This window comes from Pseudopodoces humilis, chromosome 14 (assembly GCF_049639895.1).
Source record: "Pseudopodoces humilis isolate 2021_Gansu_Grassland_sample_001 chromosome 14, ASM4963989v1, whole genome shotgun sequence".
Classification (NCBI taxonomy): Eukaryota; Metazoa; Chordata; class Aves; order Passeriformes; family Paridae; genus Pseudopodoces; species Pseudopodoces humilis.
The window spans coordinates 9,996,838-10,017,228 of record NC_142213.1 but is presented as its reverse complement, the minus strand read 5'-3'; the positions used below and the strand labels follow the sequence as shown (position 1 = coordinate 10,017,228).

At 40.7% G+C, this 20,391-nt stretch overlaps 1 long non-coding RNA gene across 2 annotated transcripts; it reads right to left on the bottom strand.

The window, feature by feature from the left end:
- Positions 1-4,810: 4,810 nt before the first annotated feature.
- On the bottom strand, positions 4,811-18,982 carry LOC106628347 (uncharacterized). Of its 2 annotated transcripts, none has more exons than XR_015773818.1 (8): positions 18,770-18,982; positions 18,118-18,173; positions 17,523-17,650; positions 14,968-15,028; positions 14,587-14,631; positions 12,930-13,086; positions 12,586-12,727; positions 4,811-5,307 (listed from the first exon to the last, which is right to left on the bottom strand). It is a non-coding gene; the product is annotated as an uncharacterized LOC106628347 (long non-coding RNA). The 2 variants fall into 2 exon arrangements; XR_015773819.1 differs by lacking the exon at positions 18,770-18,982 and adding an exon at positions 18,416-18,569.
- Between the last annotated feature and the right edge of the window lie 1,409 nt (positions 18,983-20,391).

Sequence of the window (20,391 nt, the reverse complement as noted above, 5' to 3'; positions counted from 1 at the left end):
ACCTAGCCTGCTCAAACAATCAGGCATAAAACTAACTTCCACTGCATGGCTAACACAATGCTAAAATTATAAAGTGTCTTTTCCATTTACATAGTCCTAGAAGTTTAGAACACTGACACATAACAGCACCGCATGTACCCTGGTGAGGGAAACTAGCCTCTTTTCCAAGTTCCACATTAAAGGTAATACAAAATCAACCAGGAAAAATTTCGCAAGAAAACCTGAAATTTTGAAAATAGCTTTTCCATGTGTTTATTCATAGCTGATGAAGAATGTTCTTTTGGCATGTATTTTAATATTGTATTTTATTTTACAGTGGGCAACAATGGTAAGTCAAACATGTGGCTTGAAAAGTGCTTAAGGTCTAAACATTACAAAATATACAGGTGAAAGTTTGCTAGTTTTAGCCAAGTAATTTAACAGTAATGACAACATTCTTCTCTGAAATTATACAAAATATGGATGATAGATAAACAAGTCTCTTTTTTCACAACTTGCAAGAGTATCACACGTGTGGAACATTGCACTCATCATACAAGTTAAAATGAAACCCAGCCTCAGTCTATGCTGAGTAAGATTCCTTGCTTGCTACCACAACACTCACACAATAAGAGTTGTAATTCAAACTGAGAGGGGCTGTATTTCAGTGTAAAAAAATAAATAAATTAAAGACCTCCACAATATACTGCAGATTTTTTTGGTACCAAGCAAATTGAGATTCTCAGTCAGCATTAGACCATTATTTTTTCACAAACAAATACTAAGTACAATACACAATAACTGTCAAATAAAAGTGCTCAGGTCAAGCATTTGTGTGTAGGTGTACAAGTACATACATAAAACATACACATGGACAAAATATGAAGAACACAAGCAATGTATTGCAATAACAGCTCTCTTCTTAAAGACAGATTTATATAACAGCATAAAACTTGGAAGTTATCTTTATTACTATTAAAAGCTCCCCAGTATCTCTAGATGTCTGCCTTCAATAAATCCTGGAAACATTCTGCTCACATACTGAGTTTTAAGGAATGTGCAGCATATGTCAGCTTCAATAAAAGCAGTACAGTTCTTTAATAACTCCATTCACCCAGCAGCTGCTTTAACGAAGTATTTTTCTGAACATGTAAAAATGTAAAATAGCCAAAAACCCAGTCATCTATGTGCAATGACCACTCAGCATCTAACAATAATGGATATACTGAAGGACAAAAATGTGAGTTGTGCCAAGCACATAATTCTCAGTGACTGACTGTAAAGCACTTAAAGTCAGCATTAAGCTTTTAAAACTCTAACCCTAATCAACCGTAAACAAAGAAATAAAGATCTCACAGTTATTTTTAAAATCTTAAACACTTGCACACAACTTTAAATAGGTTTTTTTTGCTTTTTCTGATTTGCACAGCATTCTTCCCAAGTAAAACATGAACTTCTGCATGAAAACAGCTTGTATATTCAAGCTGAAAAATAACAGCACCTATTTAAACACATGAGCTCATTATACCTGGCATTTTGGACTTTGGTGGTAAGGTATTGATTGCCATAGAGCAGAACACACCCCTGTTGGCCAAAACCAAAGGTGCACAAGATTCAGAAATTTACATGGAGACAACCTCTCCTCTTCTCCAAACACTTCTGCCCACAAGTCTTTTCATGGTACAGGACAGCAAACATCATCTCCCCAGGGTGTAGAGCATTTGGAAAGTACGACTTGCACACATTTGGTGACAGCAAAAAGCCCATTAAAGAGAAAAAAAGGCAGGTAACTCTATACAATCAACTTGCAATCATTTTCTTGTAACGTGTTAGTGAATGGGTGCCAGCTATCTAATCTTAGTAGAGAACAAACCTAATTTATCCACAGCAGTTCAGATTATTTTCAACCTAATAAATATTTCTAGCAGAAAGGCAACATTATACTTTGTAGAAGTAGACACTCTGTAGAAGACATTTGCTCTGAAAAAAGATGCTAGTGTGCTGTTTGATTAATGTGGGTGAGGGGAGGATGGATTAAGCTGAGAAACCTACCTAAGGCAATGAAACACCCTACAGGAGCAAGTGGTCAGGTGAAAGGGGATCTTTGAAAAAGGCATGGCACTAGGCAACAGATATATTCCAACACCCCTCCCAATCCGTTTTTGAAGATGAGCTTAATTAACTTTGAGTAACTTTTCAGTGGAAGCTGCTCTTCTATGAACATATTTGCTACACTGAGACTTCTCACTCCCTTCCAAGCCAGAAGGATGTCTAAGATGACCCAGTCTGACTCCAGGTGTTGCAAAAGCCTCAGAAGCCTATGAGGAATTTCTCTACCACACCCAGCCATTGTTCAAGCTCTATAAAAATATTTCATACTCATTCAAAAGACAGAAAATCTAATATTCCCTTTCTAATAATTTCTAATCATTCATTGGTCTTATTAAAAGTTTGCTCCTCAATTTGTCATAAACTGATTTTTATCTCTGTGTATTGTCAACACATATTGCTTTAAAAATGTTGTGCTATGTCTGGAGTATGCAAACAGTCATATAAAATCAAGTGTCCCATTACAGATGTAAAGATTATTGTCAGGAATGCACCTTTTATTCAATCAAGTTAGAACTGAAATTAAAGGAGTCGGAAAGTAACCATATAGTACCAGTTAAGAAGGTAAACTATGTTTTGTCCAACATATTTGTGGAGAACATATATAGAAATCATATGTTTATAATAATAAACACACCATTACGATTGGGATTCCTGAGAGATTCAGACCGAATGCAGCAATCACCAAAGAGCCAGAAAGTCTACTTGAAGCCAACCTATTATTTGGAATATTTATAAGAAGTAAATCTGCCTTCCCTGAAGCTTAATTTTGTTGTCTTTTTAGCACTACATAAGCAGTATGGCAGTTTAACTATAGTATTTGACCGTTTTAAGTGCTTGGATGTAAAATTTTACTCATCAGCTTAACATCCATGACACTGCTCTTTGTAAGACGTTATTTTGCAGTACTGGTGTAACTGGGTATTACCACTCAGGTAGGTAAATAAATTCCTAGGCAATCACAAGCATTTCATTAAACATTTCAGTCTCAGTATTACAATAGTCCATTTTAAGATAAAGAATTATATGAATTATGGGCTGTCTCAGAGAGCTCATTTGGAGGCTCATTTGCACTTAGTTCATGGTCAGGGAAGACATGTGACCATCGTTTGGGGGAGGCACACCACTCCTGAACCCAGCACTGACAGCTCAGCAATGGCTCAGCCCTGGGCTACTGGAACAGGGCACAGCTCTCACACCTGGAGCCACACCTGCCTCTTCCTTACACACCTGGCACGTTATTTCCTCCCTTCCATATGCACAGTATGGCCACTGCATATTCCTCATCCTTTACCTTAAGGACAAATAAAAGATAATGGATGACACACAAGCTGAGCTGGAGGCTCAGTCCTTTCTGTGACTGTGTTCTTTTCACCTGGCAGTGCCCTGAGAGGAGATGGAAACAGTGTTTCTGACAGATCAGGCAGCTTCTTGTTCTTTGCATGCCCACACCAGCTCTTGGAAGGCACCTACACTCCACAGCCTTTGCACAAGAAGGGTCAGTGTTGAAGGAGCTGCTCAGTGCACTGCTTTTACTCAGTATGTCTTAGAGTATTAAAAATTATCCACACCATTCTAATTTTGGCACAGGGAATATCAAGAGCTTGGATGCCTCACCAGACTCCAGCATCTACTGACTCAACACTGTAGAGGAGCAACTGCAGCCACTTCAGCTGGAGGTGTTCTCCCTCCTCTGCTTAAGGCAGCTCACAAGCCCAAGTGTCAAAAGAAGTTCTCCTGAGCATGTGTTGGCTGAAGCAGCCTCTTTGATGAGCAAAGTAAAAATGTCTTCTCTAGATAGTGGAAACACTTGTACCATTTCCACATCTTGACCAGATACATTTTCCTGAAATAGGTGTCTGTCCCTACACACACTCTCACCAGTTCTCTGCTCATACTGGCACACACCAGGAGAAAGTCAAAGAGTACAGGTTTATTTTGCATTATCCAGGATGTCTCTGGAATGTGAGTATTATGCATGACAGCTTTCTAACATGTCCAATTTTTATCACATCCGAGAGATGTAACTGCACCTGCTGAAAAGGCAACACACCAGGGCCAGTCCCCAGCAACGCTCTTGTCAACACACCACCCTTCCCAGACATGACGTCTGCACAGCTGGTCTGTGTGTGCCCTGTCCTTTCATCAAAGTGACCCAGGGCCCTGGATAACCAATATTTGATAACAAGATTAACTGCCTGAAGTAAGTCTGGGTGTGCTCAGGGAAACAGTTCTCTCCCTAGCAGGGAGAGAATGAGCAAGCAAGCGTGCATGAAGCCTCCTTCTTTAACCAGCACAGCTGCTGACAAAGGAGCCTGTATCTCTTGCCTTCTCTGAAGTTAATCCCAGCAGTTTAAAGCAGACTTGTGAAAAAAACATGAATCTGAAGTTACTCTGAAATGCTACTCCAAGGACACATTAGTTCCACTAGAGTCAAAGTATACGCCAGACGCAATAGGTCGAGTTCTAGTCGAAGAGATTGCACAGAAAGTAAGAGCTAATAATTCTTAATTTGGCATAACATGACATTCCCAACATATCTTTCTCTCCTTCCAGTAATTGTATCTTGGCAGTGTATATATTAAAAAATCATTGCACAAAAGACGTGCTGCTGGAAAAAAAAAAAAAACAAAACCAAAACACCTTTCTTTGTGTTGTTCCATTCCAAAAACTGAAGACACTTTCACTGAAAGGTAAAACATACTGATCAAAACACAAAGGGGACAGAACCTCATTCATTCTTTATTTGTTTAAGAATAACTAAAAAAAAACATTTTTGCAGGAGGCTAGGGCAACAGTAATTTAGACAATAATAAATTGAGCACTGTAACAGTAACTATTCCATTGAATAAAAACTCTGGCAAGAAATTTTTCACACAGCATTCAACAGACATTCAAATAAATGAATGAAGTATGCAAGTTAAATTACTTCAAAAATAAAGACTTTCCAGCAGTTTACCATAATGACAACATTCTAAAGAAAAATACAATAGCACTTTATACCTTAAAAATTGTCAGTTTTATTTTACAAAGATGACTTCCAAAAGCATCTTGTCATGACAATCGAGTTTTGAGGAAAAAGCAACCTGTCATTTGATAAACGTATTAAATTAACTGTTATTAAAGCCACTTAAGCACTCCTTCCTTCCTGTTATCCTTCTCATCTTGGCAGTAACTGATAGGATGATTTCAGGGAGGCTCATTCATTGATGACAGGATCTAGAAAAGAAACAATTTTGCATACAGTTATTCTCATTCACAGCTTCTAATTATTGTATTTTACTAACCTGCACTTAATTGGCTTCCTTCTTCCCCTGGCATGAGCACAGTGGACCACGTACCTCACACAAATCACCACTCACTGTTACACCTTATACCATGAAAATAACATGGTTGCGATCTTATGGTGTTAATATTACATTCAAAGGTAACAGTAACAAAGTCCTGGTAACAGAGTCCCATTATCCAGCAATTGTCAATTGCTAATACCAGCCAGTGCTTTGGCCAGTCATTATCATGCAGTTCATTACTTATGGGACATGGTTGGACTCGACCCTGTAACTTCTGGAAAATGTACCACTTGTCCACAGGAACATACCAACAAAATAAATGAAGGACCAGATGCAATGGTTACAGCAGAATTAGTGAAGAGGCAAACTACAACTGCACATTTCCTCCCCTTGTTCCCCCCCAAAAAAAACATTATCCAAGATTTTGTCTGACTAAGCAAGCAGCTTCAAGAGGAAAGGAGGACATGGATTGGGCAAAGAAAAAGCTCTGAGCCTTGCATATCCAGACTAAGTCCCATACAACCCCAGGAGGTTGTGTTCATGGCAACCCCACTTCCAACATACAGAGTAATTAATTGTATTCCCACATTAAAGCTACCATGGCACACCTCCACCTTGGCAGATTTCTAGCTGGCTCTAATCCTTTCCACCTTCCACATGCCAGGTTCCTCACACCAACTGGCCCTCAGTGACAGCTGAGTTTTCAATGCCATACAATACCTTGATGCAAATGGGTTTTGCCCTTTTTTCCACCTTTTGCTAGGCTACACTGCCACTTAGTCACTGCACTGACATAACAACTCCACCTTCTCTACTGCAGTGCAGCTGTACATCCACTGACGTGACAACGGGAAGTGAGGGGCTTCATCCCTACAGGAACAGAGCTGCCTTTCAGTTTGCAACTTGCATCATTTTCATGCCGAGGACAGAGCATATGGTCCTTCGAAGGGACATCAAAATAAATATGACAGGTCAGTGCAATCATCATACTGAATGAATTCAAATGATGCCATATCTAAAATGAAATGTGTGCACATAATAAAGATTCAAATGACAAAAAAATTCCCCTACCCTTTATCCCTCTCTGAATTATTTATGAATTCTGCAACTCCAGCTGTTGCCACCAGCCCAAGGACACTACTTCATTTTGGGAATGACACTACATATTAAAAGATAAGTTAACAAAAGAAACTAAAAAAAAAAAAAAAAAAGAAAAAAAGAAAAAAGGGATACTGTGGGCCTTTAAAAACCACAAAAAAGCACAATACATCTTTTCCCAGCTCTTACTAAGGAAAATAATCAACAATCAATTCTGGTCATGTTTCTCAACTTGTTTCCATAATTCCAGACATAGATTTCAACACTCGTGCATTAAGCCAGCCATTCCTTTTTAACCATTGCAGTTAAGCAAGACTTTCACAGCATCTTGGATCCCTCACATATTTTTATAGGGTTATCTCAGCCTTACAGTTCACCATAAGCCATATGCCAACACACCAAAGACTGCGATACTATCGGCACTACTGACAGACATCTTTTAGTACATAAAATGGTCATTCCAAGAGAACAGAGTATTTGCATATTGCATATTGTTTCTGGGAAAGCAATAATTTGTCCACAAATTTAAACAAAAAGAAACACCACCTTCAAAGCGTAATTTAGGGCACTAAGAATTGGTTTCAAGTCATCATGACATTAGATAAGCAAATACTACAAAGTACTGTCTGCCCACTTGTATACTGCTCTGATTTGGGTTCCATCACATATTAGTTCTTAGAGTTCAAATAAGTAATTTGACAATGGGAAGGAGGCAGCATGGAGAAGGCTTAGCCAGTAAGCACAATTTCCATCACCTACATCAACATGCTCTCCTCTCTCACTTTAAACTAAACTTATTTTAGTTGGCTGGTCTGTAGAGCACATAGATAACACAGAGGCTGAGTAAACAGGAAAAACAAAATTAAAAATTGGTTTTGGTTGCTACTTTATTGATAACGGAACCAAGATCTGAATTGGAACACTAAACCACCTACTACAAGAACACACTGATGCACTGTGTTCACTGTGAAATTAACTGAAATGGGTCAAAATTCACAAGTTGTGGAGTGCTGAGGGTCATCCAGCCCCTAAATATTAGACCTTCATGATTGACCAATAGTCCCATCTCTGCCACAAATGATATTATTCTGTTCTCTACCCATGATCTTAATTTCACAGTTTTTTACTTTTATCTAACTGAACAGCAATTGGGCTTATATTCTGCTCCTGGGAGATCCCAAATGCCACAATAACTTTTAATCAATTAATTTATTTAGGGATTTTTTTTTTGTCTGAGGTTTTTATTTTCGCCTCCACAGTCCACCTGAAAGTGGATTAACAATTGTCACAGTTCTAACACAGAGACATGTATGAATAAACTGCAGAGCTTCCAAGGCACTATCATCAGACATTTCCAGTATCACCCACAAATTAAAATAAAAAAGCCAAGAATGCACCATTTGCTTTTAGTGCCAAGCACATGGTTCAGGCCTGGGCTGGAACGTCAGATATTCAAGAAACAAACTCATCTTTGGGAAAGACAGCAAAGACAGAGTTGTTGCCTGTCTCGCAGATGAAAAATGCCTTGCAAGCAGAGCCCACTTCAGTTTCCCTGCCAGCAGTACCTCCAGCAGTATCTGCTGTTGCTCAGTTTGGTACCATGAGCTCATGCAGTGTTATTCAGGAAAAGGAGATGTTGTTAAAACAAACATTTATTTGCCCTTCAGTCTGCACCAGAGCTGGCACCCAGCCCTGAACAGTCTCCCTCTTCCTCGCTACTGTGGGAAAGCTACTGAACAAGAATCCTCCCTTTCCATCTCCTGCTGCTGGCCAAAGAAACAAAAAGGTACAGAAACAAAGAACAGGCAGGGAACTTGAGGTGTGTAAAATGCAACTGAGCAGGAAGTTAAGGTTCAATATTGTAACGTTTGTAGATCTCTTGCAACAGGTACAAAAGCCCCAAATTCTCCTGTTGTCACAGCTATATATTTCAGTTTATTACTGCCTCACCATTAATAATTCTCCAATATTTTGGAAATCCCAGGAGATATGCACAAACCCTCTCAAAACTATAATTATGTGCAGTTGTAACCCACTCAAACGTACATTACACTTTTTTTCTGAAAACTAACAAATTAAAAACAGGAACATATCTCACATTCCAGGGTTGCCATTTAACTCTCAATGCCACAGGTTCTCAAGTGCCTCCTGAAATAGTTTCTAGTGCTAAAGGAATGACATTTGGAAAAAATCACCTTTGTGCTGATAGGAAAACAGCCTTCTGAAGATTTTTCACAAGCTAGTTGGATGCAATTGAAGTTAGTCCTCAGAAAATAAGGAAAGTCGTCTTCATGCCCAAACATGCTCACTAAATGCTTCTGGCTATGACATTATTTCATAATTGACACATTACACACAAACACTCCAAGAAAATATCTTTTTGTCTATGTCTGGATTACACGGCTATTTATACCCAGTGTTTCTGCAGAGCCTTCCCAATGTTGCATGATGCTCTTGAATACAAATGACCAATTGATCCTTTCACATGATAGGGTGGGGTGGTTTTTTTTTAGCGTTCAATACTTCTAATGTTAAAAAAATTGTACCTCAACATGGTCTTTAATCTAATCCTTACCCTGAACAATTGAAGTACATTCATATTAATCTATTAGATGCTTTTCCACACCACACCTATGGCACTGCATAAATTACTGTAATTTAAATGAATTACTGCTGGAGAATTCTCATTTGATAAGAAACACACAGTGTTATATGTTATGGAAAGAAAAATGTGCATTATGGTAACTAAGTTTTATATCATAGTATATCTAGGTGCTCATAAACCAGCCACTCTAAACTGTTGAAGGACAAGAATATTAGACTGGCCACACAGAACACACATCAGTATGTCAAAAAGTCAATAATATGAAATTAAATCTACAGTTTATTTAGATATATTTCCATGCCCATATTCAGAATCCACATTAAAAATGCCATTAAGCTAGCTGAAGAATATTACTGCAAAAGACATTTACACAAATAGTAATTCTATCCCTGCCCTGGATAACTTGCATTTTCCTCTTTAAGTGTTTAATCTACTGAAACATATTGAAGAAAAAAGAACTTGGAGGAAAAAAAAAAGAAAAAATAAACAGAAAAAAACCCTGAAGTTCTTTTGTTACGTTACTCCACATATTACCAATGTTTAAGGATGACTTGTTTAAGACTGCACATTTCAACTATCTAACAGTAAAGAATGAAAAGCTTCTCGCTACAAGCTAAAAAGAAAGTCTTTACCATGCTCCTTGAAGAGCTCATTTTCACATTACTCAGGCTTCATTATGCTGAATCAATATTCGTTTAGTCACTGGGTTATTGACATATTTTAAAATAAAAGTATACCCTTCAGCTACTGCACTCATTACGGGTAATTTGTCTTGTCAGGGAGCAGGGAATATTATCCCAGTCTTTCAGGGGCTGACAGCCCATGGAAATACCTCCCCTTGGTTACAACTGTAAATAATTTTAAGGTAAAATATTGAAAAATCAATGACTGTTTCCTGCAATCTGTCACAAACAAATCAATCATAATCTGCACAGCCAGAGAGTATGATTTGAAGGAGATGAGAGCAGATGTAATTCTTGGCTGGAATCTCTCATTTCAAAATCACTTCACATAATGGTGTCATCATTTAAACACTTAGCAGTCACTGCAACTGCCACTCATAACATCTAGTTGGACAAAACCACAAGGAAGAGGAGGAGAAATGCCACTTCTGTTATGTAAACAAACATTTTATTTCAATGGTTGCAACATTAGCAAATTTCACAGATATAACAAGAAGGCTTGCCTCTCTACAAGGTCCAAGGTGCTTTCCCTTCTCAGGGGAAGGCTGCCTATAAATTAACCTCTCAAAATGCAAAGAATTTTAAATTTTAAAACCAAACTATGCTTCATAAAAGGTGAGAAATAGTCTGGTACTAATAATACTTCTAAAAATATTTTTATTCACTCCAAATTGCTCATAACAGAATTATGCATCAAATCCTTAAGAGATTAAGAAAGGAGAATTATCTGAGGTACCTTTGTCTTTTAAAGAGAAATAAGGATTTCAATGCTTCTTTGTCCTCTGCATATTACATTTCACATCTAATTTTCATTAAGCACATCCTGACTCAACTTTAGGGTAGGAATCACTACAAAATACATGGGAAAGAAAGTCATAACCTACATAAATTAATTGCTAATATATTTTCAACTTGCATTCAACGATTAAATGTTGTATATGGAATTATATCTGTATAAAGGATCAATTTATACATAAAGAATTAACTACTGCACTCAGAATGCTATAAACTGACCTTTGTAAATGTGAATAAATTGTGTAAAACTAATCTATTTTTATAGAGTAACACTAATGCTTAGACCAAAATTATTTCCTCATTTGTCCCCCCCACCTCACTATATTTTCACCCCAACACTACAGTGTTTAAAAGAATTCTCTGCAGATACAACAGGATGAAACTGTTGTGCAACTCCAACCAAAGGCCTAAGCCTGCATTTCTTGCACAAACAAAATTTACAAATGCTCATGGAGTGTTTCCCTCTGGAGTCTATAATTTGAGCTCTTAATCTTTAATGTGCAGAGCCTGTTATCACATACTCATTTTAATCACATTAACCTTAGCAACTCCTAACTCTGAATATTTATCTTACCACTGTGAGACTAAGAAAAAAATGCAAAAAGACTAAATTATTTTCTCTTTTCTTGAAAAAATCCCTTAATACTGTTTTTAAAAATGAAAGAATGAGGCATATTGTACATCTAAGTAAACCTCTCCAAGGTTTGCCTTACTTTAAAGCAGGCTTTAAATCTCTTTATCTTTTACATGGAAAACATACATCTCTAACTCTTTATTGATACACATCAAATCCACTATTGTTTGTAACAGCTGGACAGATTCCCTTTCTTAGCAAAATAAATTATTAAAAAAAAAAAAAAAAAAAAGAAACTGAAGTCTTAGACTAGAAGGAGCAATTAGTGCCTTAGAGGCTACCTAAGTGTAAATATCAGCCATGAAGAGAATCAGCTTATTGTGGGGAAAGGCCACTCCACAGCAAAAGGAAGAGGGAGGAGGCAGTAGGTGAGGAATTGCTAAAAACCAGAGCAGCTCCTAGAAATGAGTTGCAGTTCCCCACTTTTTCCCTGGATGGGATCTATAATGAAGCTATCCAATAGACAGCCTCAGGCTCCTCAGCCTTTTTAAATCTCCTCCCTGGCCCAGCAACACTGACAGAGGGAAGCCCTGCTCACCACGCTAAGCCATTGTGTGAGGGAGAAGCGCGGTGTGAACGGAATGTGTACGGCAGCTTCCCCCAGTGCCATTCCCCTGAGCCAGCTTCTCATTTCTTGTGACAATCACCTAATTAGGTGGGTCAAGAATTGCAGAAGATAGAAGAGATTCATTCTTCCTTACATGCCAGTTCTCCTATTTGTAAAAATGAAGGCAATGCTCTTCCACTCCATTGCAAGGCACTTAATAAATGTTAATAATAATTAAGTCAGTCACATCTCCCAGACAACACTGTCAGATCTTTTTTTGCAATATTTCAGAACTATTTGGCTCAGGAGGGAGCTCCCACAAGCTCCAGACAGAAAAGGACTCACAAATTCCATCCTTCAGTGCAAGAGGTCACAGAGGGCTGTGCCACAGCAGACATTTCACAAGCCCTGAGGAGTAAGAACAGCACATGCTGCTGCACTACAGATGTTAATGGGTCAGCACCATGAGTGCCATTTCCTGCTGGACAAGGCATTAAGATGCTCTATCAGCTAGTAGGACTGTGAAGCCTTTCTGGTTAAGAAGTTGAACTAGATCAAATTTCTTGAATGAAAAGATATTTTTCTTTATTCCGTCCTTATCAAGAAACAAAAAAAGTACTGCTTATGGAAAGAGCGAAAAAAAGAAAGACCCTGGCTTAAAAAAGGCTACTAGCATTTCCTCTAGTACCCACCTTCTCCATTTACTGCTCTCACTCATAATGTTCATTTAAGTCATGGCATACATTTATTTATTTAATGCAGCTCCACATGATCACCAGACAATATAGCAATGCCATATTACATCATGCAATATTACTGATATGACACAATTAGCAATACTCTACCTAATGAAGTTTATAAAGTCTTCATGTTTGGGCATTACAGAAAGATGAAGAATCTTGCTTTGAAGTAGCTCTTGCCTTCCAATTCTGCCCTTCCTTTCTTCAGCATTGCTGTGACCATCTCATTGAGATCATCTGGAGAGGACTAAAATAGAAAGAATATACTTTTTACAGTTCCTGTCACCTGCACTGTGCAATTTTCTCAACAGAAATGGGAATAAAGTTGATGCATCTAGAAAAATTAACTCTGCATTTTTAAGTGGCTGAACCCAGCACCACAAAGGAAAGTGCCCCTACCGTAATGCTCTGCTTAATGAATCATACCATATTCATAGCAGATTACTTACCATTAACTCTGAACAGGACTTAATATGGTTAAAAAGACTGCAACCCAGCTGCATTCTGGCTTTGTACTAGGTCTTTTCCCATATTCAGGCAGGTATAGGATAGGATGGACTGCTGGGTTCATTTTCCCCACTGTGGATCTCACTGCTTCTCTCGTGGCTGCAATCCATTCAGATAAAAACGGACATACAGAGAATGGGGGATGGAACAAAAAATATAGTATTTGTCACTAACTCAGCATGTTTCTCTGACAAACAAGGATTACAAACTGAGCAATGCAAGGGTTTCTTCATCCATTGACCCAGTATGTTTGTTAAATCCTACAGACACTATTTAGTACCACATCCCACTGGATGGTGCTCAAGCCTGCATGGTCCGAGAGGTGCATCACAAACAGGTGCCTACGGAAATCAAAGATCTGAGGAATGGGGAAGTTTAATGGCATTTTGCTAATGAACCAGTAACAGCATTAATCACTTACTCTTGCTCAAAAGCACAACAGTCTAATAATTATATGAGCATGGACAGCACTTTACATCTGAACATTTCTGAGACAAGCAGAGCTCCTGTTAGGGAAACTGAGGCTGAGGTTACATGAACAAAGCTAAGTCGTAGGATGTGACAGAAACACAAGGAGAAAACAAACCCAGGTCTAGCCCTCTGCCTGCTACCAAGTTTTCCCATCCCTTCTCAGCCAGTCTAAAAGTCCCTCCACCCTTCTGCAGCATCCTCTCAAAGAACTACCTGGATGACCTCAGCTTAAGTTTTACTTAGGAACACAGTAGCACAGTGTATACTACAAGGAATGTCAGCTGAATTTTAACTGAAGCAGTAAATTAAATACTGAAAAAAAACTTAAGAAAAAGCATAAAGGAAAAAAATATCTTCAAAATTACGTTTAAAACTTAGGCTCTACAGAGCTGTCCTCTTCCCAAGAGACATTCATGAAACCTATTGCCCACAGTAGCTGGGAGACACCAAGGTCCTTCCTAGATAAAAGCCAGAAAGTCAGCACAAAGAAAGTAATTCTCACACTGCCAGTACCATAAAGAAGTCCTAGGCACCTTTTTATAATGACAGAGTATTCTTAATAAAAGCTTCAAGCAGGTTTTACAGCTGCATATTATCCAATGAAACCGGTAATAAACAGCACTGTAGAATTATTTAGTGCAACTCCAATACGCCGAGAGTCTCAACCTGGGTTTTATTTATCACACAGGCTAAAATGTTTGTTCTTGGCTTTACAGTAGCAGCCAAGCCTGTAGCTATCTTTTATCCCAGCACACTGCCATCTGGATATTGATACTTTGCTATGGGATATGAAAGGAGAGCATAGTTACCTAATACAGCTTAATTGAAAACACAAGACCTACATATTATACCATGCATTATTCTACACAAAATTAAATCTGAAAGGCATGAAAATTTCTGTAGATGTCAGCAGAGAATATTTCAGAGGTAAATGCTGTGTTCTTTATCTGTGCTAGAAATGCTAAGAAACACTGTGAAAAATATGTGCTTATGAAAAGGAAAAGCTCATTTTTGCTCTGTTGGGAAAAAAGAAATTGCTCAGGAAGGTGCATCTTCAGGAAGAGCAGGAGAGTCATCAGTCACATGTTTATTAGTACAGTAAACTCTGTTATGGTGATCCATATTCACCTTGAAAGGTCCAAGTGTTTTTTTTTTTTCCTCAAGCAATGATTTCTATAATAAAAAAAGAAAAAAAAAAATATGCTGGTTCTACAAATACATTCACTTCAATCTGCAAAAAACAGCTTCAAGAATCATCTGCATCTGTACTACCCACATTAAGGAATACAGACTAAAAAGCTCTATTATTAATAAAACCCCAGAAATTATGAACTGTTAAAAAGAATTCCTTGGGTGTAAGGCCAGAAAGGCTACCTGGCTTTATGTTTCTCCTCTTAGAGGAACTGCTGAGCTCTTGCAAACACCAGTCGTAAGGACTGCAAATATATGTAAGTAAAGTAGATAAAGCACAAAATCTTTGGAACACAACCCTGCTATCAAGTCACTCACCTCTAACACCCACACTGGAGGCCAGATTCCAGCTACAGGAGCTCCCACCATACTGCAGCACCTGCAGGCAAAAGGGAACTTGCCACCGCGAGGGAAGCTATGGGCTCACGCACGTGCCATGAAACAGCACAGGGAGCCACAGCCACCCTCCCCACTGAGCTGCTCCTCACTCACTCTAAGAGCCAACAAAGTAGATGTGGCTTGCTTTAAGTGAAAAACTTGTTTTAGACATGAAAGAAAGCAGTTTCTCATTTTTCACTCAGTCTATTTTCTGCATATGTCCATGGAACTGTAAGTAAAATAAACCCTAAAGACATTCTTAACTTAGTCCATACTATGTCAACAAATTCAAGCAAATAATGCCATTTAAGTTAATTACAGGAAACTTCAAGGAAACTGAAATACAGTTTCAGGTTCTCCCATGATACTGTCAAGATCTTTGGAGTTACATGCTCAGTACATAACTAGGTGCTTGAAAGGCTTGTCAGCTGCACTTCTGTATTTTATTCCACACTAAAAAGGTTACTGAAACAATTAAAAAAAACAAACAAACAAACAAAAAAAAAGACTGGAACTGATAATCATGGTTCTTTTAGCAGACAAGAAGTGATTTAAAATAGAAAGGCTTGGAGAGAAAAACAAAACTCTAAGCTACCTAATACCCAAATGCTAGGCACAGAAGAGTTATTCTAGGTGTTCACGAGTTTACACCTCGCTCTCAGACCACAAACACAGGGAGTGTGAACAAGGAGCATCTCGGGCAAAGGAAGTGCAGGCAGGAGAAACAACAGAGCAGCTGAGGGTGTCTTGCCCAGAGAGCTCCTCCCGGGATCCTTTACCCAGTCTGAGAGCCACAAAACACTGACACTTCCACTGCACTGCCTGCCCTGGAACTCACAGCACTGCACCTGAGGGAAGAGGCAGCAGTGTCTGCAGGAAAGGGCCCCGAACTTTTACAGCCAATATTTTACATGCATTATTTTAGCTCTTTACCAGATAATGCATTGAATTAACATAGAAAGACACAGGCCCCTCCCTCCTCTTTGCATGCTAATTAGTTTTACCTGTATGACAGTGCAAAGATGAGAAAGAAAATTTTCTTTCCTCTTCATGCCTTATTAAAAAAATGAATATTCACATATTTTTCTCTGTTATGAGTTGTTAATACTTTTAAATATACTGTATAAAACATTTCTTATCAGATGTTTCCAGCAGCAATTTCCACTACTGTCCGAGTCTCCTCTTTTTTTAATAGGACAGCTTTAAATGAAACAGGGTATCTTGTAAGGGAATTACTTTGTATTTATTTTTTCTTTAAGGTGATTCCCTTTAGGATCGCATACAGATCTCTTGGTAAAATTGTCACAAATTGAACTGGAGAAACAAGTTCTGTGTCTAAGGTAAGCTATGCTGATAAAGAAATATCAAAAAAGGTTTTGAGAAAACTGTCTCCTTCTCATCTACCCCTGTAAAAAGAAAAAAAAAAGTTGAAAAGATCTCCTAATGCATCTCCCTTCATAATTCATGCCGAAAGATGACATTTTCTCAGGATCTTAATTAAGATAACGATGAACACCTGTGTCGGCATTCTTTGGCAAGACAGCATTATCCATCATAATCTTTTAAGTACTCTCAAAAAAACCCAACAAAATCGTATGACGGAACCAATCTGTTGCCTCTCCTTGCACTAAGTTTTACATCTCAGACACACAGAAGAACGATCAGATCTTTAAAGACTGCAATAAAAATAGGATCGTTAGATTTTAAAGTTTGAACAGAAAGTAGCTATTAAATTAATTAAATTAAGGTGTATCATATCCAAGACAGCCAAGTTTAACTCCATTCACTACAAGCCACCTGGAACCAAACCACTTACAGTTAGAGCCTACCAATAGCTGTACTTTTAAAATATAGTTAGCTGTTACTTTCAGGATCGTTCTACCTCTTTTCATTTGTTTCTCCTGGAAAGAAAATATTCTCAGTTCATCCCTACTGTACATTCATGCACTCATTTATTAAGCTATTTTATGCTGTACCACATTTCACAATCTAAAAGAAATTATGCAAAAAAAAGCAGTGTATTAAAAAAAAAAAAAAAAGTAAATTCAAGAGTTGCTATATTTTGGGTCACATTTTGTGCAGTTATCTCAAATCCAAGTTCCTTTCACACCAAAAACCTTACTGAACTGCAGCTAATAAACTAACCAAAGACCCTTTTAACAGCTTTGCAGGACCAGCCCACCAGAATTAAGGGTATCAAAATAGGGATTATAATTATTTATTTCTAGAAGCTGATTCTAAATCCACATGCCTAAATTTAAATAAAGCGAAGACTGCACAGCCAGACTGTAAATCTTTCCCATTGTTAAATAAGATTTTAAGGGCAAGTGTTTTTTCTATTGCATTAACAATTTATCTTCCAAAAAAAATTATGACAAAAATATACAAAGTCGAGAATTTTAATCCCAACTTGCACTGGTATAGTTTCACTGGCAGCTACAAAATACACTAACTCCTGATACCAAGAACTCATCCATACCTTCAAACGCACGTACCTTCAGCAAAAATGCAAAGAAGCAGCAAATGTATCCTCAAGCCCCACTTTTGTTAACAGAGCTGATGAATGACATAAGAGTCTTGAAACAAACTTCTTATTTCCCTTCAATCAAGTGGCTGAAAAGTCCTGCAAAGCAGATTAGTCTTAGGCTTTCACATTTTAATATGCTATCAGAGGAAAAAGTTGCTGTGACTAGTCATTCAGTAGAGCTATCAATGTGCAAATAAAGCAGAAAATAGAGACATCCTTAAGAAATGAGTCTCAAATTTGATATAAAGTGAAGGTGACAACCACAGCAATAGAACTATAAACTAAATGTTTCAATATCTTGAATAATTATCTACAGTTCTTTTAAAACTGCAAAGAATATAATAGTGGCATAATGTAGTGAGAATGTCAGTTTGATAGGCACTTACAATCCTGACGGCGTAAGAGTCCTATCACTACCGTTTATTAATCAGCTCTGGTATTATGTTTGCAAGGCATGAAAGTATGCATGAACTCACCACAGTTTCCAAAATGTATGCCTACAGAAGAAAGATTAGTGGAACATCAGAAATAAAGAGGGTAATTTTACATGACGTTAACCTTACCTCCTCTTCAAAAAAGTCAGATGCCATGGGAAGATGGTTAAAACTTCTGCTTCTTCCTACAAAGAAAGGAGCACGGAAAAGCAGTTAGTTATTCTACTCACATATAAACTGAATGTTAAATGTATAAAACTTGACCAGATGATATCTCACTCCCCGAACAAGGGGGATTGTCAGAGGATTATGACAGAAGAGCTTTCGAGTGGAGAAAGAAATGCAGTGCTCCAGAGCGATCACTATAATGAAGCCGGGGACAAATACCGGTGACACCGTGCAGTCGAAAACTGATGAAAGTGCACACCTGTGTGGATTGAGCATGTAAGGGAGCGTGCGAGCCGGCGATGGACCAGTGTCGTTTACCGGGGCAGAACCGCATGGAGTTTAAGGAGACGAAATTCCGCGCACCGCACATTAAAAAATTAAATTTAAAAAACAAAACGGGTGGCGAGGGAAGTGCAAGAGGATAGAGGAGGGAACGTCCAGACCGAGCGCGGCTCGGCAGCAGCGCCGAGGAGGAGCCGAGCCCGGTGCGGCCCCGCCGGTCCCGCCCGGCGCTGCCGGGACCGGAGCGGGGCCGAACCGCGCAGCCCGTCAGGGGGCGCCCCCGGCGGGGCAGCGCCGCCACCGCGCGGCTCCGCGGGCCCCGCTCCCTCACCTCGGGCCGGGCCGGGCTCAGCACAGCCGGGCTCAGCACAGCCGGGCTCAGCACAGCCGGGCCGGACCGGACCGGACCGGGCTCAGCACAGCCGGACCGAGCCGGGCCGGGCCGGGGGCGGCCACCACGGCCCGCAGCGCCTCCGCACGCCGTCCTGTCAGCGCCGCCTCCGGACTCCGCCGCAACCGCGCCCGTGCTGCCACCGCCCCTCCACACCCCGCGCTGAGGGACAGGTCCGCGGGCCCGTGGAAGAAGCAGAGCGCCCGCCGCCGGCGGGGGAACAGCCAGTCATGCGCCGGGACGGCCGGGGGCGGGACTGGCGGGGCCGCGGCCTGATGGGTACTGTAGTGCGGGGCAGGGCCGGCACGGGGGGTGACTCTGCCGGACAGGGGGCAGCGCCCGCCCCGCCGGCCTCGCTCCCGCAGCGCCGCCCCAAAGACAGCGGAGACAGCGCGCCCTTCCCGCCCGGCCCCGCAGCGCGGCCGCTCGCCACGGCCCAGCCTGCGCCCAGCGGGGGGAACGGGGATGCTGCCGCCAGGACGGAGCCCCGCAGGGGGAGGGAGGGACGGAGGGAGCGGGGCGGCGTCGGTGTCGCCTCCACGGCGACACGGGGAGCTCCTGCCCCGGCCTGCCCGCTTTAAAACACACCCCGCTCCTCGCGTCTTCGCGTACTTCCCCCGGGGGACCGCGGCGAGAGCATAAAGGCCGGGAAATCAAAAGTTACAAAATAAAATAAATTCTAAAAATATAAATCTTACTATGCTGCCCCCCCCCCAGACCAAGAAAGGCACGGCGGATCCCGATGGCCGGGGGTCCGCTGCCCCTGGAGCAACTCATTTCCTCAACCGCAAGGGAAAAAAAAAAATGCGAGAAGGGAATAAATCGGGATATGTTTCTATTGGGAAATATATCTGGTGGAATCACAGGAGATTACATCTTCTGATCGGCAGGGATTTATCCCGGTTCATATGGTTTTAATCTGCTTTCGCCTCGACCCTTCAATGAGCCGAGGGCGGGGGGAGGATACCCGGTGTGTTCCTGCGATCCGCGGGCGAACCCTCGCTCTGAGCGGTGTCTGCGAACCCAGCTCAGCCCCCTTCGCTCCCCTCCGGATCGCCCTTCTCTCGCCACCAGCTCTGAAAAAGACTAAATCCAAGCCCTCCGCGAAGCTGATCCCCGCTCCTGGCCGGACCCCCGCCGCTGCTCTGCCCGCACGGCCGCCGCAACAGGTCCGGTGCCCGCGGGAGTGTCCGGCCGAGCAGCACAGGGACAGGGCTGCGGCTCTTCCCCGACCCAAACCTCCTTTTTTGTTAAGAAAGTCAAAACTAACAGCACCACCAGTCCGCCGTATATCCCACCTCCAATGATTTAGCGGAGGGAGGGGCAGGGGCAGAGAGCACGAGGAGGGGTGGCTGTGCAGAGGGGGAGCCGGGCGGCTAATAAATCTTATTAAAGATCTATTTTTTTTTCATATACTGATTGGCTTGCATTCCGGCGCAACGCTGCTCCGCACGGTATTTAGCACATGCAGAAAGTTGGAGCTGATCTTAAATGGCTCGGAGGTGACTGCAATCCAGGAGCCGGCGCACTTGAGCCTCTGAGCGCTAGGGAGGGCCAGGGAA